The 27,016-nt window shown below is 39.3% G+C and overlaps 1 protein-coding gene across 3 annotated transcripts in view; it reads left to right on the forward strand.

Annotated features, from left to right (window-relative positions):
* Positions 1-3,300: 3,300 nt before the first annotated feature.
* LOC116492857 (contactin-6-like) overlaps positions 3,301-27,016 on the forward strand; it is a 142,107-nt gene continuing 118,391 nt past the window's right edge. For 2 of the 3 annotated variants that reach the window (XM_032193797.1, XM_032193799.1), the window contains exon 1: positions 3,301-3,431. The gene's annotated coding sequence lies outside the window, so the exon portion shown is untranslated. Of the gene's footprint in view, positions 3,432-25,459; positions 25,472-27,016 lie in introns of those variants that run through there. The other variant, XM_032193798.1, reaches the window with a different exon arrangement.

The following is a 27,016-nucleotide window of genomic DNA, read 5'->3' on the forward strand; positions in this document are numbered from 1 at the left end:
CAGCAACCAAAATCCAATGCACAGCGTAAATGCCAAACAGCCATTTAGGTTGTTTAATAGATGAGTTTCAAAGCAGTAGATGGCACTGCCTGAATAAAGCACCTCATGGGATGCAATCACATTCCTTTGTTCAAGAGAGTTTCATCTTGGTCCTTAAATTTTGCTTCTGTGATCGTAGGGACTAGCTCAAGGACAAGTTGCTGTTTGAGCATAGCAGAAAGAGTCTAGATCATATTAGTACTTGATCTAATTCACTTTAAAATGTTGCTGAAGACATCTTGGATTTATCTACTCTGTCTAAAGTAGAGATAGAAAAACTGACACAGCCACAAGAAGTCAGCAGTAAGCTGGAAACCTCTATCTCCTTCTGAAGGCACAGTGACAGCTCTTACAAAAAAACGCATGTATCATCTGAAGGCATCTCCAATTTTTACAGAGAAAATGGAGGAGAAAGTGTCTTCTAGGCCATTTCTCAGCAGAGTTTTTGCAAGAGACACCTTGGTCCAACTCCTGCTAATTCACTTCTGTCTTCTAGCCTATGCTCCAGATTCTATCTGCTGTCTGGTTTATAGACCAGATTCTATCTCTATTATTTTTAGCCTAAAACAATGTCCTGAAAGGTACACAAGGACTTTGTGCACTTCGTATTGTGCTCTGAAATCTTTGGGCTCATTATTAGGTAGCATCAACTTCTGGGTTGACTGCAGCCCAGCCAGGGACAGCCAGGATTGCTTGAGCCTCTCCCTAGGCTGGTTTACAATACAGCAGCAATTGCCCTGCTCTGACACTATCAAAACCACAACAGAAGTAGCAAGAAGGTTTAATGGCTGAAGGGATTTGTCTAAGTGGCTTCTGACTGCTGGAAACATGGTAATGTTATGTATGTTAAATAGGGCTTTTTGATCTGTATTTAAAAATAAAAATAGTAAAAAAAGAACAACAAAAACCTGTTGGACAGGTTTTTTTTGTTGTTGTTGTTTTTTGTTTTTTTAAACAGAATATGGCAATTCTTCAAAACCATTTGGAAAAAAAAGTCAATGCCAATGAAATTTTATTTTGGAAAAATAATAGGCAAAAATGCAACATTTTGGTAACATTTAAGTGTTCTATCTTGACCTTTAGGAACAGTCTGTTCTGATATTCAATTTTATCATCACTTTGTGTCATTTCTAAAAGATATACTTATATCTGTAATTGAGGATACTATACTTCAGAAAATGTAATTCAGAACTTCACAAGTTTTAATAACAAAACACACACACACAAAGAGGTTCAGAAGTTCAAAATTCACACAATATTTAAGTGTTAGCCTTTCCTGATTGAAAGTATTAGAACTTGAAATTAATGATCTACCTTTAGAAGGGTCATTTCTGTTTGTTTCCATTGCCAGTCAGAAATTGGAAAGATTTAACAGCGTTAGTTTCCCCAGTTACTGAGAAGTCCTGTTCCTGGTCTTATTAAATAGTGAATGCATAAGCAAAATAGTTTTTTTTTTTTTTTTTAAATGTATATAGAAAAGATTAGACCTTTAATAAACTTTTAAAATTAGCAAGAAAAAGCTTGGGTTAGCCAGTTTAAACCAACTTCTTGTCTATTTACTCTTGATGCAGCTTAGAAAATGCATTCCTATTATTTAAAATAAAAATTTAATGAGGAAATACCTAAAATTCCATTTCAAATTTTATTCCTAATTAAAAATAGGACTAATTATAATGTCTGTCTACTTTGGAAGGTGCTGCGAGGCTTAATTAATTGTCAGTAAAGCTTATTTGAGATGCTCATGCAATGGAAGTGTAAAATTGTTTATGTTAATCAGGACAGCTATGTCAGCCCTGATTCTGGAGGGGGATACACACCGTAACATCCCCACAGGAACAGTGTAGGATGCCCTGCACTTGGACACACATCCCACCAGTTCCTGTAGTGTCCTGCCACCTCCATCTTACAAGCAAAAAAAAAAAAAAAAAAAGACTAGGACAGCTGTTGCACTTCCTAGGTCATGGGGGAATTCCTCCACAGAGGTTGGGTTGGACCCAGCTCTCTTAACTCAGGTGCAAAGAACCATCCTCCTCTTCAAACAGAAACTTTTCCTAACCCTCTGCTTTTAGAAGGGATAACGTCTTCACCTTCTCTTCTACATCTACCATAATTTTATCTGTCCTCTAAGCTGCCTTGTCTCCACAGCCACCTCCAGTAAGAGCAACCTGACTGCAACACAGCAATGCTTTTGCATGGGCTGACAAGTACAGCAGCTCAGCCATGGGGCAATGAGCCACAGCACCTCAACACATCCAAATTACACTGATGGGAAGGAAGGAGCAGCCTGAAATGACTGGCGTGGTGGCAGAGGGGAGAGCACCCAGGTGTAGGTGGGACGAATTGCACCCAAGCAATGAAGCAATGAATTGTCCGTGTGCCACTGTGGGTTTTTGCCACCTAGTTCCCACTTCCTCTCCACTTGCCATTGCTCAGACAGGCATGCAATTAATCCCATTACAAACTAATGGATTTACACCAAGATTACATTAAAATGTGGTGAAGCAACGCCTGTGACACAATTGCACTTTTCTTGGCAGAAACATTCTTAAAACTGCTCTTTCCACTTCCTTCCCCTGTGAATACAAATAACTTTTGCTTACTAACAGAAAGGCATTCCCCTGTCTGAGCTTTACATTTGATCTCTGCTGAAGCAGTCTCAAGAGGAAAAATGGGAATCTAAGAAGGTTTGAAGTTTGTGTGTAATCAGGATTTATGTCTGTACTACTTCAAACAAGTCTTTTTTTTTTTTTTTTTTTGAATATGCAAAATACGATGGGGTAGTAAAACGTTCTGGGAGGACAGTCAGTGCTGGGATGCAGTGACTGTCAGCTAGCTCACATCCTATGGGCTTCCTCCTATGGAACTCAAGAAGCAATTGTGGGACCCAGCACTAAACAAAATTATTTCCATTCCTATTTTAAACACAATACTGAGTAGTGACCCAGTTATCAGGGAGAGAGGTTTTCTGATTACCTGACAGGAGCTCATATTTGTACAAAAAGAATAGCAAGAGAACATTTAATCTTTTATGCTACTAGTACGACTAGTAGCATAAAAGATTAAATACGACTTATACGTTCAAGATTTCCAGATAGGAATATGCATAAACTATAGTAGCTGTTTATCTGCTTCAAGCACTAATTGTGTGGGTCCTAGCACGAGTGCAGCAGGAAAGCAGTGTATTTCATGGTTAATACCAGTGAAGAGACACGCAATGCTCAGTGGATAAAAGGCTTGTAGTCCCAGCTGGGAAAATAGTTCCATTATCTCCCAGCTGCATAGACCTTCCATACGGCTCCGTTCTGCCTCGATGAACACTGTGCCTTGCTGAGAGCTTGAAACAGTTCTGCAGAAAATTGTAAAGATCCTGAGACATTTCACTGTTAAGATCTGTAAGTACAGAATTGTGCTGTCTACTGCAATGTGAATAATGCTGGGGGAAAGCTGCCTTTAAGAAAAAAAAAATCAGTAATTTTCATTAGCATGAGGGGGTAGAGAAATAAAGAAGTGAATTTTCTTCATTATGTTATGTGTCTCTAAATGGCTGATGATTTAAATGTATACATTCTTGGAAGAGAAAAATGTATATAATGAATTTGTATGCATGTGAGGTCTGAGTCAGAGCGGGAGACTGCTAGTAACAGACACCACAGGTATATTTTTTGAGAATATCACAGCTCTGTGCTGCAGTAGAACGGACAACACAGAGGATGACAGTGCTAATTTTGGCACTTTCATATGACTTTCTACAGCATATTAAAAATGAGGTGGGTAATGAATGATCAATCTAGTTTTTACCAGCTGAAAGTGTAAAAGCAATAAATATAAATCTTTTGGAAATTTAAGCAAGTCTTTATAACAAAGTTTTTTCCTGTTGCTCATTAAAAAAAATAATAATCAAGGTTACAGCATATACTGAACTTTGGTTTTGCATTCAAAGACCTGCAAGAGTTTTAGTTTTGGTGTTGTCATTTACTTATTTTGTATGACACAGCCTTAGAAGAAATGTGATACTTCATAAAAAGTTTTGAAAGTCCACGGCTACAGAAGCAAGAAGCTGCTTGACTAGGGCTTTATGTTAAATTGTATACTCCCATAGTGCTTTCTGGGTGAACACCTTGAGTCAGACAGTTGCTGCATGTCTGACGGGTCTCCTCCAGCAGCCTTTGCACAATCAGGCTGAACACTAACAATTTCCTGCAGCACTTCTGCACCTGAATGATTAAACAAGAGGCAAACACTCTGCAGCCTATTTAAATAAGTTAGCTGTCCTTTTCTCAAAACTGCAGTCATTTTCAAGTAACTGTTATGAGTTAAAAATCAGATTATTTATGTTTCTGAAGCAGTACTTCCTCCATCCCTTTATTCCCCGCCCCATCTCCCCAAAGAGAGGGGAATTACCAGACCAGTACTTTCCACATCCAGTATTTGGAAAGTTCTGCAAGTTCACTGAATTGGGGTGTGTGTGTTTGCGCATGTGTGTAACTAAAGCCTGCAGTGTTTGTAATTCTGAGCATCACCCCACCACAAATAACCCATCTTCATCAGCCAGCTTTTGCTTTGGTGCTCCAGAGGCACTATGTCAGTGTTTCACGTTCCATGAGTCTCTGCTTCAGAGGTTTTATGACACTAAAAAGTCCCAAATCAGTACCTATATGAAGTTAGCAACTATCGTATATCAAATTTTACTGTGTAAAAAAGAAAAATAAAACACACCAATGTATGCAGCTATAGTTTTTAAATGCTGGTGAGGTACTGATTGCCATGTATTAGGAGTGTTACTTTCCATGCTGGGGATAAAATTATAAATAATATATAACGACTTAAGTGCTTTAAATCAAAGTTGAGACATGTCTCTTTTCTAATTCTGATCATAAAGCTGGAAGAAAAGGAAAGGTTTCTGGTGCATAGTGGGCTACCCTAAAATTAATTTCTTGCTGTTGAAGCAAATATTTCCATCACAAAACAAGGTGCCAGCATCCCCAAGGGGACTTGAAACACAAAGTTGTATGTTTGCATTATGTGGGCATGAAACACTATTTGTATTTGAACAGAAAATTTTCATTAGAAGGATGTTTGTCTCTGTCTTGTGAGTACATAGAAATATATCAGCTCTTCAAAATGACATTCAAAGATTTTCCTTTCCTTTCCTCCCCTCCCCAAACCGTATTAGCTGTGTGCTGCTACAAGACAATATTCCTTTTGTTTAAAATTGTGACTGAGTTTATTCCAGACGATTGCTTCTACCAGCCCCTGCCCAGAGCTCAGCTGCTTGCAGCCCTGGTGCCAGGCTCACCCAGGGCCCAGAACCCCAAACCCACCCCAGCTGGCCCCACATCCTTGCCCAGTCTGCTGCAGAGGTCCAGGCTTGCAGCAAACGTTCTTATGGAGAGTGAACCTGGGGCGCAATAACCCCAAGCAGAGCTACAGGCTGGGAGAGGAATGGTTGGAAAGCTGCCAGGCAGAGAAGGACCTGGGAGTGATGGTGGACAGTCGGCTGAATATGAGCCAGCAGTGTGCTCAGGTGGCCAAGAAGGCCAACGGCATCCTGGCTTGTATTAGGAACAGCGTGACCAGCAGGGCTAGGGAGGTGATCGTCCCCCTGTACTCAGCTCTGGTGAGGCCGCACCTCGAGTACTGTGTTCAGTTTTGGGCCCCTCGCTACAAGAAGGACATGGAGGTGCTTGAGCGGGTGCAGAGAAGGGCGACGAAGCTGGTGAGGGGCCTGGAGAACAAGTCCTACGAGGAGCGGCTGAGGGAGCTGGGCTTGTTCAGCCTGGAGAAAAGGAGGCTCAGGGGCGACCTTATCGCTCTTTTTAGGTACCTCAAGGGAGGCTGTAGCGAGGTGGGGGTTGGCCTGTTCTCCCACGTGCCTGGTGACAGGACGAGGGGGAATGGGTTTAAGTTGAGCCAGGGGAGTTTTAGGCTAGATGTTAGGAAGAACTTCTTCACTGAAAGGGTTGTGAGGCATTGGAACAGGCTGCCCAGGGAAGTGGTGGAGTCACCATCCTTGGAAGTCTTCAAAAGACGTTTAGATGTAGAGCTTAGGGATATGGTTTAGTGGAGGGCTGTTAGCGTTAGGTTGGAGGTTGGACTCGATGACCTTGAGGTCTCTTCCAACCTAGAAAATTCTGTGATTCTGTGAACTCCAGAGGAAGAGGGGTCAAAGAGTCCTTATTCCTTCTTAAGGAAGGCTGTACTCGACATGGATTATAACTAGGTATACATGCACCTTTATAGCTTAGCCCTCCAGGTATGAACCAGTCTCTAAAAAGGAAAGGCACAAGTCACTTCTGATGTGGTTTTTCAACTACAGTTGCCTGCGCTGGCAGTTATCTTTGGGATACCAAAAAACCTGCATTGTGACGCACCAGTATGTAGATGGCCTTATTTCTACTCAAGCTAAGAGCTCTTTGCAAGCCTCTCTTACTTACACAGTCTTTCTACAAATGCAGAACATGTAAGTTAAAAATCACCACATCATTAAAAAGAGAACCAAATAACTTGGAGTAGCTTAACTATAGGAAACAAAGAAAACCCTACTACAGTAGAACAGGACACAGTACTTACAGTTCTCCAACTTGGTGGCAGAACAACCACATGCAACTGGTGTGAAGCAAAGCACCTGAGCTATTGAAGACCCTATCTTAATGCTAGGAGGCTGCTGAACAGGCCAGCTCATTGCACACTAAAGGATTAGAAAGAGATTTTTACATAAAAACACAGAGAAGAACTTGGATATATCAAAAAAAAAAAAAAAGTTTTAGGATCTTTAGGCTGAGAGGAAAAGCTTGAGTTCTGCCATCCCTCCAAGCTCTCACCTCCAACTCCTCTGTCCCAAGAAGCTCTGGGCAGGTGGACCAGACCCCACCCCAGGGCACTTGCAGCTCCTTAGCACTTGCTTCTGCTTTGCCTCTTGAGGACAAAAGGTGTTCTCACACATGTGCTCAGGGAGTGCCCAGTGTAGTCAAAGAGATAATTAAAGATTCTTAACAGCCCACTACATTTTCAGTAATTTGCTTTACAAAACTACTTCTTTGATGTTGTTGGTTTTTTTTTTTGTTTTGTTTTGTTTTTTTTTTTCTGTTTTTGTTTTTGCTTTTCTGTTTGTTTGTTTTGTTTTGGTGGTGGTAATGGTGGGGTTTTGTTTTGTTTCAGTATGAAATGCTTCACCAAGATCTCACTGCTAGGTTAGCTTGCGTAACCTACATCTGCCCAAGCCTAAAGCGAGGGTGTCTCTCTATCAGACAGGCCTGTAGGTGTTATCATCTCTGTACTGACACTTGCCCACATGAGTTTCTTTGCATAGCTAGATGCTGAAATCTTTTTAGGATTATCTCCCAGGAAATTTGATCAGCTTCAGAAATTTTAGGAAGAGTGGCCTAGTTGTCACTGCTCCTCCACACCCTCTTAACTCCATCTGGAAGGGCCCAGGGACAGGCACTGTCACCAGCCTGGGCCCTTTTTGGAGCTCAGCACAGGAGGTAGCAAAGGGGATCGACTGACAGACAGTGTGAGTAGCTCTCCAGGTTGCCCTGAGGCTATTGGGCTGGGGCTCTTTGTGGTGGTTTGGGTTTTCTGCAAGGGAGAAACTCCCCAGAATATAGGAGAGCAACTGAGAGACAGGGACAGGGAGGAGGGAGAGTAATTTTCCTCACTTAGACCCTCTAATATGTTTCTAGCCTATAAAGACAAGAAGAAATGGATAAAGACGGTCAGAAACGCAGTTTGTTTTATTAAAATTCTTGACAGCATCTGCTGTAATGCTCTTGTTAAAAGAGATAGAAAACAGCAGAAAGATGAGAGAAACAGTGTTATGTCCTTGCTGTTTACACAATGTAATAATACAGGAACTGATATAATTGGCTTCCAGATAACTGTTTTTATTAGCTATAAACAAACGCGAGTGACCCAGCCACCCAGGTACACAATAACCTTCTTGGGCTCCCATCACAGCTCCCAGATGCCTCTCAAGGAATTAAAGATGCTACCTAATTTTTCTAAACTAAGTACCCACCTGGCTTCAGGACAGCTTGATGTGACTACCAATAGGATCCATTTTATAAATAAGATTCCTCAGATGAAATCTGAAGACTGTTTCATATTTTTTCAAAAACTGTGCTGTCCCATGGCCATAACCAAAGCATGAAGATCCCAGGTCCCTATCTGCGGCGAAGCCTGCAAGGAAACTCTAATTAAACTTGTGATGTGGGAAAGGGTTGGCTGGAAAACAGTGGCTAATTTGCTAACCTGGATTGGGTGGATTACACTCTGCTGTTCTTGCTCAGCCTTTCTCAGGAAGGTTTTTCTAGGGTCAAGATGACCAAACCCTGGGAGAGGTGGGCCCACAGCAGCCAGCAGTCTGGGGTTAGGACCCTCTCAGGCCTACAGGAGATCACTCTTTAGGCAGAGAAGAAATTTCATCATTGTTGATGACCTAAACTCCTGCTATTGTGAAACCTTGCTCCGGCAGTTTTCCCATATATTTAAGAAATCTTCCCATAGAAAATATTGTCAGAGCTGGTACTGTATGTGAGTTGCTGCTGTCACACTGAGCTATTGAACACCTCACAGTGCTCAGACTTCACTGCTAACTGACTTGGGGAGGAACAGATTTTAGAGAAATGCCAGGGTTCAGCTAATGAGGAAACCCCTGAAAGCCTGGTGCACCATATACTTCACCAATGTAAACCCATTTCTCCCAGGCACTGTGTTCAGCACTGTGTGGTGCCTTTGGTGAGAGAAATGGGGATTAAAAGCACTGAAGTTTCTGCAACTTCATCTCTTCAAACACTTTCTGGTAATCCTACCATGAAATTACAAAAACAGCAGGACCAGGGCAAGCCTCACTATAAACTGTGCTTCCTCCATTTGTAAAGAAATCCAGATAAAATGTGGATTTGTGTCCCCTGAAATAGACCCCTGTTCCACATGGGCTCCCCAGCATCCTGCATGGGCTCAGTTTCCCATCACTCTGCTCCGTTGTTGTGGTTGTCAGACTTTGGGCTTGTTTGCAGAATCCATTCCTGCCTTTCTAGCATCTTATGGATCCCAATAAGTCTGTCCTTGAACAGGGTAAATGAATAAAACCAAGCATGTTATTTGCTCTGTGGGACTGTCCTCTGCAGGGAAGGCGTACGCAGCCTTTGGGGAGCCATGCTGTGTGTCTGGGCTCATCTCCAGCGCAGTTGCTGATCGTCCTTGGTGCCTCAGTTGCCCTTCTTTGGCCTGTCTGGTAGCCACTGCTATTACAGAAACTGTTTGTAATGATTGCTTTAGAGTCAGATCAGCCCTGTATGGTAACTGGTGAGCACTGCGTGGTTTGCTGTACCGTGCTGTAGCTGGTCCCTGGTACTGCAGCATTTAAGCTCCCCTCAAACTGGTGATGTTCTGTTAATTTCCTTAATTCAGGCACTTATCCCCAAACGGTTTCACTTTCCTTTGGATGATAATAGCAGGGAGGCTCTGTAACCAGCAGCAGAGCTGGGGGCTGAGGAAATTCTACAAAATCACCTCTCTCCCAGAAATTGTTTTGTCTGCCGGCTTAACAGGAGCACTCGGGCTGCACAGCAGGTTAGAGGTTTTACCCCTATTATACTCACTTAAACTGCCACCTTTTTCTCAGCACTGACATCATTAGCTATGACATGTTGCTGAAGCCTCTCCACAGAGGTGACCCAGTCCTTGCTGGAGCTATCAGGCAAAGCTAAAAGCCATATATGTATATATACATTTAACTCTCTTCTTTCCAATATTGCTCACCCTGAAGCTGTCAGAGGTTCTGGTCTAACCTCTCCTAACCCACTGCCCTAACCTCTCTCTCATCCCTCTGTTCCACTATATCCACGAGCTAGGTCTGGGTTTCCAGTCCTGGCTCAATTTCCTCACTCAAAGATCCATATTAAATAACAATATTTACCAACTGCATATGTATGGCTGTATGACAGCCATGTAGCTGTCTGTTTGGTGGGAGCATAGCCACAGGGGAAAGCCCTGCCAGAGGGATGTCTTCTGCTGAAAAGGAAAATCTTCACTTCAGATAGAAGCACTTACTCATTTATTTCTATGCACAATTTTATGTTAAGCAAACAAAGCAAAGCAAAGACTCTTTCCACAGTGAGAGAATTCTCATAGGAGTGAATTTACTGTGAGCACAGGTTGCTTGTGCTGTACTGAGCAGGATGAGGCCACCCCCGGATCCCTGAAAACACCTTCCTCAGACAAGGCTGGAGATGTGGTATGAATGGGGGATCTTGCACCCTGCACAGGTCCAGCTGGCTGAAGCGCAGACCCCAGAGCTGCTGCGGGGTCCATGCCGTGTCCCCCACCTGCTTCCCACTGCTCCTTCAGGGCTCCTGGCTCTGGCTGCACCCACTGTCACACCTTTCTTTTCATCTTTCTTGATGAGGGGGGAGCTGAGCAGAGGGCTATGAGGATTTGTCTCCTTTTTCCCCCCTGTTTCTATCTGTTAATGGCATCATTCCTGCCCTGTGCTGCCACCATGCCCCAAGCACCATCCGTGCTGCAGCGGCAGGGGTTTTTTGTGCCCTGTCACTGCACACCTCCCTGCTTCTGTCTCCATCCGAGACATCACCTGGACTGTTAGTAGCCGCCTGCAGCACAGGAGAATCCTGGCTTATGAACCTGCTTTCAGTTGCTGCAGTTCTAGCCAGGAATAAACTGCTCTTAACCTAAATACTCCTCTGAGGACACTGAGCTTGGGGGAAGAAACATAACTGTGTTGTATCTAGTACAAGTAGGAATAAGAAAGCCCAGTACATACTGTGTAACTCCAGGAAGACATCAGCAAAGGGGTTGGCAGGGGGAAGACCAGCTTTGAAGACAGCGAAGCAATAATGGCCTCTTTATATTGCAGTAAATGTAATGCTTTCAAATAAAACATATACTACTGCAGCTACGGAGACTGTAAAGGCATCCAAAGCAAAAGCCTTGTCCAAGTGTGGGCTGTGGCCTAAAACCACACAGAAAAGTGGAATTCCAGCAAGTGGAAGCCCCCTTCATCCCAACTCAGGGGGAGCGAGAGCAGGTTGGAGCTACAGTGCTGTGGGGAGCCACATGGCACAAAAATCATGGGGTCATTTACATGGTAAATGAAAAATGATAAAAACAACAGAATGAACTAGTTTGGGTAAAGTTCACCAGCGTGCTAAGCAGCCTTGGGAGGACATTTTGATCATTGAAACCTGGCATAAAATGGGTGAACTGTGAGCAGGTAGAGAGTCTGTGGTTAAATTTGCGGGGAAAATATTCTGCATTTTAAGCAAATCTACTTAGGTGAGCCGGAGTCTACCACTAAATCTCAAAGAATGTTTGATAACTAGAGACTTCAGGAAGACTATTGGTATTTTGGGATGCTCTGAGGTAGGCTATAGGGAGTGCTACTTGGTATTATTCTGTACTTCAGGTATTTCAGCATTAATTGCACAGCTTTACTGAGAGATTACTAGTTTTAAAGTTAGCCTTATTGTTAGGCTAGGTGTTGAATAATGGATGATATTAAACTTTGGGTTAGGGATTCAGAAGACTGATTCAGAAGACATAGGGAGGAGATACTCTAAGTCTAACTTCTGTCAAAAAACGGTAGGATAAAAGTTATGTGTGAAGCATACGAACTGACAAAAGGCACCTTAATCAGTGATTCAGGTAAAATATAAATAACTAACCATGTCACGATTATACCTCTTTTTCTGGCTGACTTTCTCAGCCAGATTGATTCAGAATCCACCTAAGCCCTGTAAGGAATTAGCAGGAAAACGCTTTGTTTGACAGTGCTGAGGTTGTTCTGGCAGCCACCAGCAGTACCCAAAAATAAGCCCCATACACAGCCTAACCAGGGGCGCACGGTCTGTGCAATCATAGAATCACAGTGAACAGCTCACTTGTACCCACAGATGCAAACATAGTGTTTTGAGACCAAAACACAAACCAGAACAAAATAAAACAAAAAAACTCTCAAAAACAAATGAACAAACCCCATGAAAACTTTAGAAACAGACTGTGAGAGACTCAAGCATTTTTTTCTTTTTTTCCAAAGATGCTCCTAATCCCCACTTACCCTGTAATATGATGTTGAAAATTAACAAGCAATAATTTTATTGGAATTGATTTGCGTAAGAAATTAATTGTGGTAAGGAATATGATTTGGGTAAGAAATTAGTTGTGTATATGCTGAGAGGCAAAAGCAGTGCCAGCTTGATTTGGAAAATATCAGGCACCTCAGCTGTAGCTATGTAGGCACCAATGGGTCTCACTGCCCAAATTGCTGCTGTTGCAGCACTGGCCACAGATGAGGTCAGCGCGCTGAACTGAGTTCAGATAAAAAGGAAAAACTAAAAATTGCAAGAAAGGATGAAAAAAGGAAAATCCCAAAGATGTCAGTTACTGGGGATTTTCAACTCTGTCCTGCAGAACGCTATACTACAAATTATTGCCATTTGTTTATACATAAGGCAAAATCAAACCCAAATTGTTGCTATGTATACCATGTGTGCCCATGTGCTGACTGCTACCTTTGGATGTGTTAAAAGTATCAAGGACACATAAGTACAAATGTCATTGAAATAAAACCAGGTGGGATCCTTATTAGCTTTCCTTAAAGTTCACATTTCAAAGCTGTATTGGCCAAAGGTACCTGGAGGTAGAAAATAGAAAATTAATTTAAGAAAAGACATCAGTAAAAGTACAGTTTTAATTTTTATACATATTTCAGTGTCCCTTTTATGCATTAGGTTTAATGGCTGTATACACTATTACCAATGCATTATTGCCTGTCACAACTTTTATACCATCTCATTTATTCTGAACAATAGAGCAGCCCATGCTGTAGTTCATCAGACCCACTGGTTATTGAAGTGGCTAATTGCACAGGCTGTCCCTGGTGATCAGCTCTCGGCAAGGCACAGCCCAATGGACAGGATCAAATACAATGAATGTGATCGCACTGAAGGTGTTTGCAGTTGAGAGGTTGCATTCTGCCATTGAATATCACTGAAAAAGGTTTGTAAAATATCTTAGTCTTATCCTCCAAAAGGTGTGTGAAGTAATTCTGGCTCAAACACACAGCCACTAGTGTCCTCTGGATTGAGTGATAGTAGTTAACACCAGTGATACCGGACTCGTTTGTGCATCACCTCCTTTCTTTATGGATCAGTAGATCTTATTGCATGTCTATGTAAAGAAAGTACATCTCCAGTCCTTCTTCTTCATACATATATAAATATATATTTATTTCCTGTGGTTCTTAGGTGCAAATGGCCAAGGGAAAACATCTCTCCAGCTTCACCATGACCCACGTTTACTTTCTTTCCCAGAGAACTCCACATTTCATAAAACAGATACTCATGTAAAATGAAGAGCATGACCTCTGATATTTCCTCCACAATTTCGTGCAGCTGTATCACTCATACAAACAGTAATCCACTAACACCTCACAGTGAAATGTGGCAATGTAACTTCACAGAATTGTCTTGCAATTACAGCTGGGTGTCAGAAGCTGTTTCTTGGCTTTGTGGTGAACCTTGGTGCTAAATTCCTTGCTGGAGCTGATTTGCAAGGCTTTCTCGATCATGCAAGGAAGAGTTCTAAGGTGAACTCTAGGCTATTTCCAGGAGTTTGATTGTATTGTTCAGAGTTGTTTCTGTTGGCTACACTTTTGAAAGACTATAATGGAGATTTCTGTTTCCCTTTTATTTTAGTGTTTTGGACAAACAGTAATGCTTTGCTTTTGGGTAAAATTCAAATCAATGCAAACCTCATAAACCAATAAAATTTTATAGATTGTTATCCAATATGTAATTTGTTACACAATATCTATGTGGCTTCTGTTTATTGAGACATAAAGACTTTACTTTTTTAAGGTAGACTTTATGTGAGAAGGGCATAAGAAGGAATAACCTTTCATGCCTATTGTGCCATAAACTAAATTACCCTTAACCTAAATCATTTATCATGTTGTGGCATCCTAATGAGGCCAAAATAAACCAACACAAACTGCCTGAAGTTTTCTGCAAGGGACAACTTTTATTTATTCATCACTGTTGTTAGCTTGTACCCTCACAGGTTGGCCACGTGGATTTTACAGAGGGTAGCATGAGATGCTCTGAGCAATAACTGAAGAAAACTTATGAGGCTATAAACCTTGTGAAAGGGACTTTTTCACCCTTGCATCACATATCACAGGATGTGAGTGTAGAATAAATGTTATAGGATAGTTACGTACTTTATGTTTATTTTCTAGTAGTACCTTTCAGCTGGATGTGACTAATACCAGGAAGGCAAGGCGGTGCTCATTTCCCCAGCACTTCTGCATGTCAGGGGGACTCAGGTACAGGTCAGCATGGCTTTTGTGAATTGGATCAGGAGGGCTGGAAAACCCTCCAAAAAGAATGAAACTTACCACACTAGCGAAATATACTGTAATGTTTTGTATTTAGTACTAAAATGTTATTTTCTAATATAAAATTTCTCTTTGCAATGTACATTGACCTGTAGGCAACGTAGGCAACGTTGTTGTTTTTTTTTTTTGAGACAGATGCACAAACATACAAACATAAAAGAAGGCTTTGCTCAGTAGGTCCTACCTGAAGTATGAGTATGCCTACAGGTACACACACACAGAGCATAAACCTATTTGCTGCAGTATGTGATTGTATCATAAGCTAAGTGAAGATCCTAATCTTTAGAAAGCTGATCCAAATCTTCCTGAAGTCAGTGGGATGTATTTCCCTGACTTTCATAAGGCTGAATCAGACCTTGTATGATGCTTACTGGCCACTTTAAGTACGTGATTTACCCTCTGCATGATGTAGTTATGGTTTTGTTACATTCAACTGTGTACAGAAATGGAAATATGTGTTGATGATCTTGCACACTGATGAGGACTGATTTGCTTATTAAGGAAATAAAAGTTAAAGATAGTGGATCAATTCAGACCTAAAACTTGCACTTTACCCTAACAGATGATCATTTTTTTTCAAAGAGGAATGGACCAAAAGGGGGGTGCAATTCATCTATTTGTTGCTCTTAGCCTAGAACTGGTGAAAAAATAGTTTGCTGTTACTATGTAGTAATAACATTCTTTTAGATGTCAAGAAAAAAAAAATAATTCACTGTTTAAATCATCACCAATAAATGTATGTATTCAGGAATGAAATGAAAGCCCATCATCTTCTCCTTATTGTCTCTATTCAATCTCCTAAACTCCTGCTGAACCTAAAACATATGCTACTAGAGAAAACCCAGGACTGTGAGATGAGGCTGAGTCAACGATCAGAGTGGCATGCAGTGTAACCTCAGCAGAAGTTATTAGTGCCCACATGCAATTTATGAAGGCAATCAAACATGTGGATGACAAGAAGTTGCGGAGGAGCTGCAGTATCCCAGGAAACAATCTGCATTTCTAAGGACATAACTCTGGTGAAAGTATGATTAGCATACAGAACTGCAGACACTTCACTTCAAGATCCTCCTCAATGTCTTTTCTTCAAAACAGGAAGTGCATTTAAGTCCATTAGAGGCTGAACTCCAGTTAGAGGTTTTACAAATACAACTCCAAGGAAATGTGCAGAAATGTATTGACAGAGCAGCTTTGCAGGTATGCAAAGCTGAAAGCGATACTCATACAATAATTTGTCTGCAGTCATTGAGATGGATTTGATGGGCTTGGAAAAGCATCAGATTGTGGCTTTCCTGGTTTGTTTATTATATAGTAGTTCTAGAGGTTCGTCCATACATGTAGTTTTGAACGGCACAGAAACAACTATCTTCAAGCTAGGCTGCTACTGTTTTCAATGATGCTTTACAACCAAACCCATCAAGCTTTCTTAAAAGTTGCATAAAAAAAAAAAAAAAAAAAAAAAAGTTTCCTAAGTCTCTTGAGCCTTAGGAAAAGGATGCAGAAATACTTCAAAATGAGACTTTATTTATTGTAGGTTTTGGATTCCTGTTACATGGAAAAACCTGAGATGCGGAGGGGAGGGGAGAGTGGAATGTGTCCATGGAATGTCAACTGTTCAGATTTACCAATCAAGCTACTCCTTCAGAGAAAGAATCTTCTAATATACAATTCCAGGAAAATACCTAAATACATAATTACATTTTACATGCAATTGGTCCTGCAGTGGTCCTGCAACTACAGCAAAGAATGCACACAAGGATCTGGAACTGTGCTAAGTAGTAACCTCTACTGTTAAGAAACAACCACTCTATGAACTTAGCACTAGACAGACCCTGAAGCAGTAAGTTTACAGTCTAAAGATTCTTTAAATTCTCTGTTTTCATTGAATAAGTCCTTGTGCTTCTCTTGATGTCCTCTGGACAGAAATATTAGCTGTATTAAAAAGTCAGCCTATGCTTTTGCAGATAACTTGCCTTTTGGCACCTCTACAAAACATAGGAAAAATTTTGGTTGTTGACTTGATTTATTTTTATTGATGTGGAAAATGTAAATGTGATTCATTATTAAGAAATGCACTCAAGGATTTACTGTGACAGGATGTATTTTCAGGTTCTAAACATACTTGCAGTTGTGGCTTAAAGCAAAAGACAATGTTTCTAAGAGATCTGCAGAAATAACATACTTTAGTAGTAACTAAAGCATACTTAAAATAATGTACTTTAGTAGTAACAACCAAAGCAACCTTTGCTTTTGGTAAGGGTTAAGGAAGTGATACTGGGATAAGGAAATATCCTCTTCACTATTTTTTGATATTCTTGAAGTCTGTTAAAACAACAATAGGGACAGTTTACAACAAACAGTTTGATGCAAGTATGAAAGCAGAGAAAAGAGGTCCCTTTTATATCATTGTCAAAAGGAAAAGATTGCTTCTTGATTTAGGGTCCTATATAACTGTATACAGCTGTGAGAGTTTGAAGAGCTGCATGAGAGTTATTATATGCAGGCATGGATTATTCTGACATCTAGGAGAGGATTTTGGAGCATCTTCAGTTGTTTCTACTACTCTACCTCTATAGCTGAGTTTATACTGCAGAGAATGTTGATCCATATTTTTGAGGGTTGAAACGTGATTAACGTGTGCGTATAGACATCGGTACTTGGGGTTTTGCTTGACAAGCGATATGTTCTTGACAGGGTTGTCAGTGTTTTTCAGAGATGCTAGAAGTCTCTATTGTATGGAGAAGGGTACTCAGCTAATTCTGGGTGTTGCCTGAGAGCAGCTGGTGAGGAGGGGCTGGGAGAGGAGCTGAGCAGTGGCCCTGCACTCTGTGATTGAAAAACTGGGCCACCATGAAGGGAGAGGGATCATGCAGTCACCTAAGAACAGTACAGAGAACAAGATCAAAGTGAGAAACTAAGTTTCCTTAGATCGTTGCGAATTAATTCATAATAGACTATATTTGCAGTCTGCTCTTTAGCACTTAAAAGAAAAAAAGAGTGTAAGTCTGCTCTTAGATCCACATGGAGGACTTTGCCTGCAGTATTCCATTCTCCTTGCATGAGAGTAATCCTGAGAAACAAACAAATACAATCCCATCCCCATCAGCTGAATGTCATGAGTCACAGCAGCACTACCTACTCCTGTCTGAAAACAAAGCTGGGAAACTGCGATCAGCCACATAAATCTTGGAAGAAAAATTGTCCTAGTGCATTTCACTTATTCTGCAACAACAAAAATACAACCACGTACAGATTAAGATAGTAGTAACTGGTTAAGAGGTATGCAGAAATATTTAGGATAGAAAAGAGACAACAGGAGAATGAAAAAGGAATGTAGAACAGCTAATAACGCAGGTGGATTCTGACCATTACCATTCAATTACACAACAGTAATATTCAAAACATTAGGATTTCTTCATTAAAGTTATTTTTCTTGTTAATTTGTGAGTGCAGTGCAGGTTACCTAGATGCTTGGGACTATATGGAGGGGTGTGTATAGTTCCCTAGCACCTAGTTATATTTTGGGGTACTTAATCAGAAGAATTATTTGCATATATACATTGCAAAAGAAATGCTCCTCAAAATGGCGTAGAGTAATATAGCTGTGTATTTAAATCACTATTTATTTATTTATTTATTTATTGTATTATAACAGGACATTTGGCATTGTGCAGTTTCCTCTCAGTTATTCTCTCTGATTCAAACAACATATTTTGGTGTCTAAAGAGAGTCTAAATGAAAGTACTGAACAAAAGAGTAAAAAAGAGGCTTCTCAGAGCATTGATGTTACAAGAAAACAGGTTAAAGTCCTATTAGCTTTCAATGTACAATCTAATAGAGGAGAAAACAAAGCAGAAATGGAAAGGAGAGCCTGCCTAAAAATAAATAAATAAATAAATAATAAAAATAAAAATAGCTCTATGCCAGTCAAAATCTCTTGCTAAATATTTATATGCAGTCATGGCCAGGTTTGATGCAGATAGTTTTCATGGGCTTTCACAGTTCACAATTTTAGAGTGATACATTTTAAATAACTGCATACATTAAGGCTAAAGTTATCCTAAATATTATCTCTCTCGATATTAGAAAATCCGGAATAAAATCATTACCTTTATCATACAGCAGATAAATGTAAAAGCTTTTATTTTTATTTATTTATTTTTTTATTTATTCTGAAAGTGTCTTTAGTTCTCATTCCTGGCTGGCTTAAATTAACAGTTCCCCATAAATCTCAAAGCTATTCCTACTTACACCACTGGAGTATCCAAACCTGTTTACCTGTCAAAAAAAATGAGAACACCTCCAGAATAGTAAGCTCAAGCTCAAATCTCTTTAGTGTATCCAGGAAGAGAAAACATGTATAAATACTTATTACTATTCAAGCTAACATTTTGCTTTTCTAACATATTCTGAATCTATATAAATTGACTGCTGCATATCCAGCAGATGCAAATGTACTGATACTTATATGTGTGACTCATTTGGAGTGCAGTATTATTATCAAGACATAAAATCAGTTTCTAAAAAAATCATCTGTTATGTGCAAAACAGGAGTCCAGTAGTAATTAATGTAATCAAATGTATTAATGTTTCTCTCTTTCTCTTACTCGCTTGCTGACACTTGGTAAGGTCTGCTTTCTGAATGAGCAAATCGCTCATACATGAACCCTAGGAAACAGGATGGATTGCAGAAGAAATTCATTAATAAACAAACAAGAATCAATTAATCTTAGGCGTAGAAGAACATCATATTTTTTAAGCAACATGGTACAATTGGTATATATGGTGTGAACTGACTTTGAAGTAACTTTGAAGGAAACTAGATGTGCCAATGGAATTCCCAGAAAAAAAAAAAAAAAAAAAAAAAAAAAAGCATATTTAATTGTATGAAAAGGGAAAATAGGCTGGTCTTATTTTAAATGTGCCAAGTGATTCTTTAAAATAAAAAGAGCCTCTAACCTTGTGCTTATATTTAGATCACATTAACATGTGCTTCTCCTTATATATTCAGCCACACAGCTCATGTTTTCTTTACAAATTGCTAATTTAAATAGAAAAATAAAGTCTATAAGCTGTACTGTGCTTTGAAACATGATCATCATCTTCTAAAAATCAAAACAGTGCTTAATCTCTGATATGTGGCAAGTTGTTAAAGAAAGACATGGCTATTTATATTTCATTAAATCCTAATAAATCATTTATCTTCTGAGCCTTAATTGAGAATGGCAGGCCTTCTGTTCACCCAGATCAGGCTTGGTTGAACAGGAAAACATCACCCAGTTTCCATCTATTTGCCCTTCCTCCTCTCTGGCTTATCCAGTGCATGGACTACAGCTCTTGCATGGGCATTGCCCTTTACATGTTCTTACTTGTCTCACAGTCATTGAGACAAAATACTACAAAGCAACTATCTCTGGTAATTTTTTTCAGGACTGAACATACAATCTAGGACAAATCAGCCAGATTTATGATATTAAAACCATAAGCATAGCTGAAATAGAAGACCTGTGCCATTATTTCACTGGGGAAAGGCTTAGGACTCTGCTTCCTGCTGCTGTGTGGTTTGTTCCCCCCAAAATTCAGATGAATAATAAAATAAAATAATAAAATAAAATAAAATAAAATAAAATAAAATAAAATAAAATAAAATAAAATAAAATAAAATAAAATAAAATAAAAGTAATAAAAAGTCACAACTTTAAGGTGGTAGGAATAATTAAAAGCATAATTACCAGCATCTCTGTTCCTGGAGTCATGGAGTCACTTTTAATCATTAAATGATTAAAACCAGGACAATAAACTTCATTGCAGCTAAATGATAACTGGGCTCAGTTGGCCCGATATTGGCATGGCTATTACGATTTTTTCCTTAGGTTTGTTTAAAAGACTTCTCCCTTCTTTCCATTTTCTGAATTCCATCAGCATCCAGATCTGTTGCTCAAGCAGAACAGGTGAACAAGCATGTTTCTTCCCTGTCTAGACACTAGTACAATCACTCTGCTGTTCTTAAAAAACGTAGATTATGATGAATTAAGTCCGATTTCACATAGAATCCAGCTTGATTATGTTCTTCTTTTCCTCATTATCAAGGAGATTCTAAATAATAGCAATAAACAGAAATAACATCAGCAAGGAGGAAGGGAATGGTAAGGATCATCATTTCATGCTGAATCATTTACTTGTTAAACAATAAGCCCTGAAATTAACTGTCCCTCCTGACACATATGCATGCATATATGCATGCAAATAAAATGATTAGAGACTTCATCTTAGGCAAAAATAATGGCCATGTATGGTTCAGCTAATCTTACAGTCACCCTGGCATTACTGTCCTGCCTGGTTCCTATTTATATTATTTATTATTCAACATAGTCTCATTGCCAGCTGGTTTAAATTCATCTAACCTGTAAGTATTTGTGTCCTCCGAGGTCAGCACAGAAATAGTCCCAGCCTCCTTATTTGTTGCTGCAGAGAAATGCATGGCTATTACAAAATCTAAATATTTCCTGACAGCTCTCTGGGGAAATCTGAGGTTAATAATTTACATTCATGGTGTCGTTAATACCTTCTGCCAGGCTGAAGACCACTTGTTAATAACTTGGCAGATTTCCAGGTTCTTGTCCAAAATTAGCTCTGTTTTCACTTTGGGCTTTGTTTACAAATATGAACACTAATCCATGAATTCCCAAGGCAGCAGTGACAGGCACACTCCCTGCTCTCCTTCTGAAGGAATTTCTCCAGGCCCCTGGTCCAAAAGAGTGTTTCTCCAGCTCTTCAAAAAGGAACTGACTCCACCAATGTTCTGCTCGACCACACGCTGACTTTGGGAGGAGCTTTTGGTGGGTTGGTGGGTGTCTGTGCACAGCATGCAACCACACTACGTTGCACACGGGAAACCGTGGGTTCTTGCCTTGAGACTGGCTTCCACAAAGTTTTAGCTTTCTTTCCTTTTCCTACAGCTTTTCTGTGGTATTTTGTTTAGCTGGGAAAGTCTGGTTTTTAATTTTTATTTTTTCCTGACAAGTTGTCCCAGGATGTCAGTAACCCCAGAAGGAAGCCCAGGGAGCGGCCAGGGGACACTCAATGCACCATATCTTTCCAAGTGTCACATTTGATACTGAGTCAGAACCACTCATGATACATGTCATGTCTTGCTTTCTTTCATACCTTGTGCCTGACATACTGTGCATGCAAAGTATTTAATTCCTCCCTTCTCCAAAATAGGGAATATGAAAATGAATAGTTTCTTAATAAACTGTCTGCAGCAGTATTTTTTTACGTAGAAAAAGCTGCTAGCCAGGTGCTGCAATGACGAGCAACTGGCGCTCGTTCTGGGCTTGGGAGCCCAGCGTCTGAAGCTGGCTGGCTGTAATTGGGAGGAATAACAAACAATGAGCAACAATGAAATGCAAGAGAGAGAGATCATTTCAGATGTTAGAGCAATAAACTGCAAATGAGATTCTGTGCCAGTAAATGTATGATCCATCAACAAGCCAAGAACAATAAAAAGGGGACTCTCCCAGTGAAGAGTAAATTCCTGCTGCATGCTGATCAGAGGAGATCTGTGAGCTGTTGCAGGGAAATCCCCTTGCCCTTTAGCTCAAGGACTCGGTGCCAGAGAAAGGCATCGCTGGGTGTTGGAGCCTCATAACTATGCTTCTGTGTAATGCAGTAGTTTGTCCTCAGCAGGAGCGGTAGGAACCAAATGAGCTGACCTGAACCTCCACACACTGTGTTTCCCTCCACGGCCAGCAGCTGGAGGTATAGAGGTATAAGGAATGCAGGAGGAAGAGTTTTTCTACTGAAGGCTATTATTTTGTTTGAAAGGAGAGCCCCATAAAGATATCACGATACCTCTAATATGGATTTTAATAAAAAGATCTGTGATATTAAATATGAAGCAAGCAAAAGATTACAATGAAAACTCTGAATAGCAGACTTTACGGTGGCACAAATTAAAGTGTTCCTGTGATATAAGGCTCATATTGAAACAACTGCTGCCTGCATGAGATCTTGAAAGAGGTGAAGTCTTCGAGATATCATTGTAAAGGTTTATCAGCAGTTCCTTTATTAATATCCCCATCCTTGAAGAAACCTACACAGTATCTTTTGAAGACATTCTAATTTTGATCCCATTTTACTGAAGAAATGGGAATTTTGCTTCTAACTTCAATTGGAATAGAATCAAGGTTCTTATTATTATTAAACTGATAATATTTGGAAGGCTGTTTTCCAGAGTTCTTAAGCTTTTACTCACAGGTATTATGTAGATATTAAACTTTGTATGCATGAAGAATATTGTATGCTTTTAGCATTTGCATAACATTTAGACATTTAGTTTTAGTGTTTTTGAACATGTTAAAATAAATACGATAATTAGTTCACAAGATATATTTTCAAGTTTGGTAAATTTAATACTTTCAGATCTATTCAGGTATTTCATAATGTATTGTATTGAAATTTGGTCCACACACTTCGATCAAATTTCTACAGTCTTTCTTATCAGACTTTTTCTATCTCAATGTTTGTTCAGTAATTACTATAGACTGTATTGAGTGATCAGCAGAGAATCTTCTAATTGCTGGAAACTATTTATATGATAAAAACTTCTCAACTCTAACTTACATGGGCATTGTTCTCTTCTGTAGTTTGCAGAGATGTCTGAAGATTAGTTTGAAGCTCCCGTGTCATTGAAACTTATAGGACAGGTTTCATACATGTGTGAATGTCCACTCCTACATATATAGAAGTTAAATGATAGCAGCACTATTTTATCTGAAGAATGTGTACAGCCATCATATGTCCCTTGTAGTTCTGTCAGTTACAAGAAAAAGAGATGGAAAGTCCTACACCAAGATGGATAACCTGAATGACACCTGAATTTCGAAGTCATAATCCAAGCCCTTATATAAAGCTCATGTATGGCTTAAATTTCCACCATGTTGTAGTAGATGTTAAAATCCTTCTATAATGTCTTTATTTAACTATTCTGATTAGTAGGTTCTGCATGGAAACTTGGACTTTCAACAGGTCTGATAATGAATACTTCTTTGGTATATACAGCATTATTTAAATGCTTAATAATTATGATTGTTTCTGGTTTTCATCTAGAAGATTTTGATGGCAGATGATAGTCCTCATGCTGATACAGGGGCACAGCAAGGGATGAAACTAAAAGAGCAAGAGCTCTGTCTTGATAATTGTAAAAAATAGCTAGGTGACTAAACCACTGTGCCGAAACTAAAATGGCATTAGATCTTGTGAGGTCTTGCAGTCATCCAGATGGGGGAATGACTGAAACGTTTGTAGGTCAGTCCACCCTCTTTTAGTGAAAGCCTTCTATGAAAGGTTGGGGAATACCTGGATCTTGACTCCATCTGGAGATGACTGAGGCTATGACTGCATTACACAGCTGGGCCAGGAACTTAATGTATTCTCAAGTCTAGTAACTTATGTAATATATATATATATATATTTTTTTTTTTTTTTTTCTGTTTTCATACATACTGCATGCTATACAACACAAGACTTAAGCTGCAAACAGAAATGTAAAAGAAATGGAAAATTGTATTTGAGTTTAATTCTTCCAGCATGCATCCAAGACTGGTGTATCTGCAAGAGCAAAGAGATAGCAGGTCAATAGCACATAAGCTTTTGGCAAAGCACTGTAAATATTGCCTACAGAAACTTCTAAGCTTGAATTAGTTTTGCCTTCCCTCAGTTGCTGGAAACATGGCAGTCATTGCTAAATACTGCTATCACTGCTGCAAATCTTTCTTTAAGGTTATCCATTTTACCCCAGGAAGCTTTTGTGGCTGACATTTTTCTTTCTATCAAACAACGTAAGATAAATAATTACTCTGCTTTGCCTCACTCTGCTTCTTCCTCACTTCTGTTTAGTTTATGAAAAGAGTTGCAGGCTACCAATCAAAAGTCAAAGACACCTAGGCTTATCCTCATTACAAATTTACTGTAGCAAACACATTTTCCTGAAATCAGAAGCAATAATTTCTGCTAGAAGCAGAGGATACTTAGCACTGAGACACATGTAGTTGAAACTGAAGTGCAATTGTAGTGGGGTATGAGTTCTTGTGTTTCTTGATATCACATTTTAGGATCTTAAAGCTGAGCAGCTTACTCACTGTAAATGGATGCTGATCCTTGCTACCACCTCCAGTGATGAATACTAATCTTCATGATATATATTTCTAAACTACTTTAGCCGATACAATTGCTTTTTACATTACATAGGGTAATGTGGGGTGACTAACTAGCAGAAAACAATCATTCACTGAATAATTTAAAAGATGCATACAATGACTTGCCTCAATTAAGTGTCAAATATTTTTTACTATCCTCAATTTGGGCAGTCTTACATATAAGTAGCATTCCAATAGGTAATCCTCCTTGTGCTGGAGACTACAGAATAGAAATTGCTATAAACTAAAGGGTCAACTCTGAAACCATACATTTTCTTTAACTGACTTGAGCCACAACATGTTTATATACAAAGCCAGGCAGGATAAGTGGCTACAGATATCATGCAAAATGAAATAAATAAATAGGAATAAAATTTCTGGTATTTTATTTGTAATGAAATCAGGGCCTGTGGTTCTGGTAATGGGCTAAGCAGTTCATTTGAATTCCATTTACTGTTCTGGGCAGTGTTAACCTGAATTGGAAGAATATTTTAGTTTTATTATTTCCCTGAAAGATTTCTGGAGATGAGTCTGGACTCAAGCCAACACTTGGCACAGCTCAGCATTGTTCTTGAAAGGCTGCAGGTGTGAAGACATACCCTGAAGGGAGGTATATTGGCTGCACAAGGGCACCCTAACATTCCCCACGCAGATTAATGCATCTCAGAGTAAGAAACCAATAGACCAGACAGGGTTTGTAATGGATAGAAAACCCTTCACCACTCTTCAGATTAAAACAATTTCTGTGTTAGTTTTATCCTATTACACCACAATTAAATATTTTTGTCTTTATTTATCATACATATCACTGTAAAGAGTAGAAATAACACTGTAATTTCATGTTAAAAAAGTTACTAAAATTGAGATGATTGAATCAAATTATACCTTTGTTTGTACTATGTATATATATACAGACTTGAATACATATAGACACATACATATGTAAAAAGCTAATATGTCTACATCTCCTAAGTTACAGGGAAACACTACCAACAGTGCTGAAGTGTGAGTAGCAAAATTTTATACTGCCCAAGAGAAAACCTTTTCAGAATGATTGCTGGCATTGCATACAGTGTGTAAACTGAAATAAAATAAAATAAAATCATAATAAAAGTACTAGTAGAAATACTTCAAACAACATGGACCATATGCAATAACTGTACCTTTACTGTGCTTTCCTAAGGATTGGTTAAGCACAAGGGCTGTGATTGTATTACAAAGCTAAATTCATTACAACTTAAGCATGCTACTGTTGAAAGACATTTTTACGCTGATATGTCAACAGCTCAATACACTCGGGTTTGTATCTTTCAGTCTTTATGTTTGGGTTAAATAATAGCAAATCCTCTCATTGCCTCTTTCCTATTGAGACTCAGTTACCTACAGTTGTGAATGCCCATGCAAATGGTTGTGCTGTTGCATGACATAGGTGCATATATTCACAATGTCTTGATGAAAGTGTATTGCTCCAACATCTTCCCAGGGCACTGCCACAGCAATGCTAGCAGGATGCTAACTGCACACAGAGCACATGGGTACTTTCTGCAGTGCATTGTTAGGACAGGAGGGCTTCTGTTTCCAAGCAGATCCAGACAGTTTATGCTTCCATTGCAATCCTCATTGGACAATATTCAAAGACATGGTATAAAGCTTTATAAATGCTGCTTTCAGTGAAAACGAATCTATATGAAAAATCAAAATGATTTTAAAAATGTGAAAATTCTGTTACCTTTTGTACTCATAAGAAAAAGGAGTAAATCCTCAGAAGAATCCTTCATCATGGGATGAGTAGGTTCAACTGACGGAGGGGTGGTGGATCCTTTTTGACAGCTTGCTCAATGCAAACCTTTTGCCTTGTCCCGTTATTATTCAGTAAGCCAGTTATGCCCATCATACATGCTTATTTCAATATCATTGAATCCATCTGTGGAGATGAAATTACCCATCTCAGACACAAAAGTAGAGTCCAGTCCATTACCCCTCATACACCAATGTGGTGCCTTAAAGTGGGGAGTTTAAGGAATAAAAGCATCCATATCGTCCTATGCTACATTGATCACAATGTCACCTGAAACACAACGAACTGTTAGGATTTTGGAAAATGTTTTGAAGAGATGAGACTTGACCCCCCCCCCCCAAAAAAAAAAAAAAAAAAAAAAAATTACAAATAAGCGACAGTATTTTCTGTTTCTCTAGCAAAAGTAAGCTATAGGAGTCAGGAATGAAAAACAAATGACAATTCAACTCCTTTTGTGAAAAAGGGAATATAAGAGTAATAAGTAATAAGTAATAAGTATCAGACACCTTAGTTAAATAAGTCAGGTACTTTTCTCCTTTGAAATATGGTTCAATAATTTTAAAT

Source organism: Aythya fuligula, chromosome 10, assembly GCF_009819795.1.
Source record: "Aythya fuligula isolate bAytFul2 chromosome 10, bAytFul2.pri, whole genome shotgun sequence".
In the NCBI taxonomy this organism is placed as follows: domain Eukaryota; kingdom Metazoa; phylum Chordata; class Aves; order Anseriformes; family Anatidae; genus Aythya; species Aythya fuligula.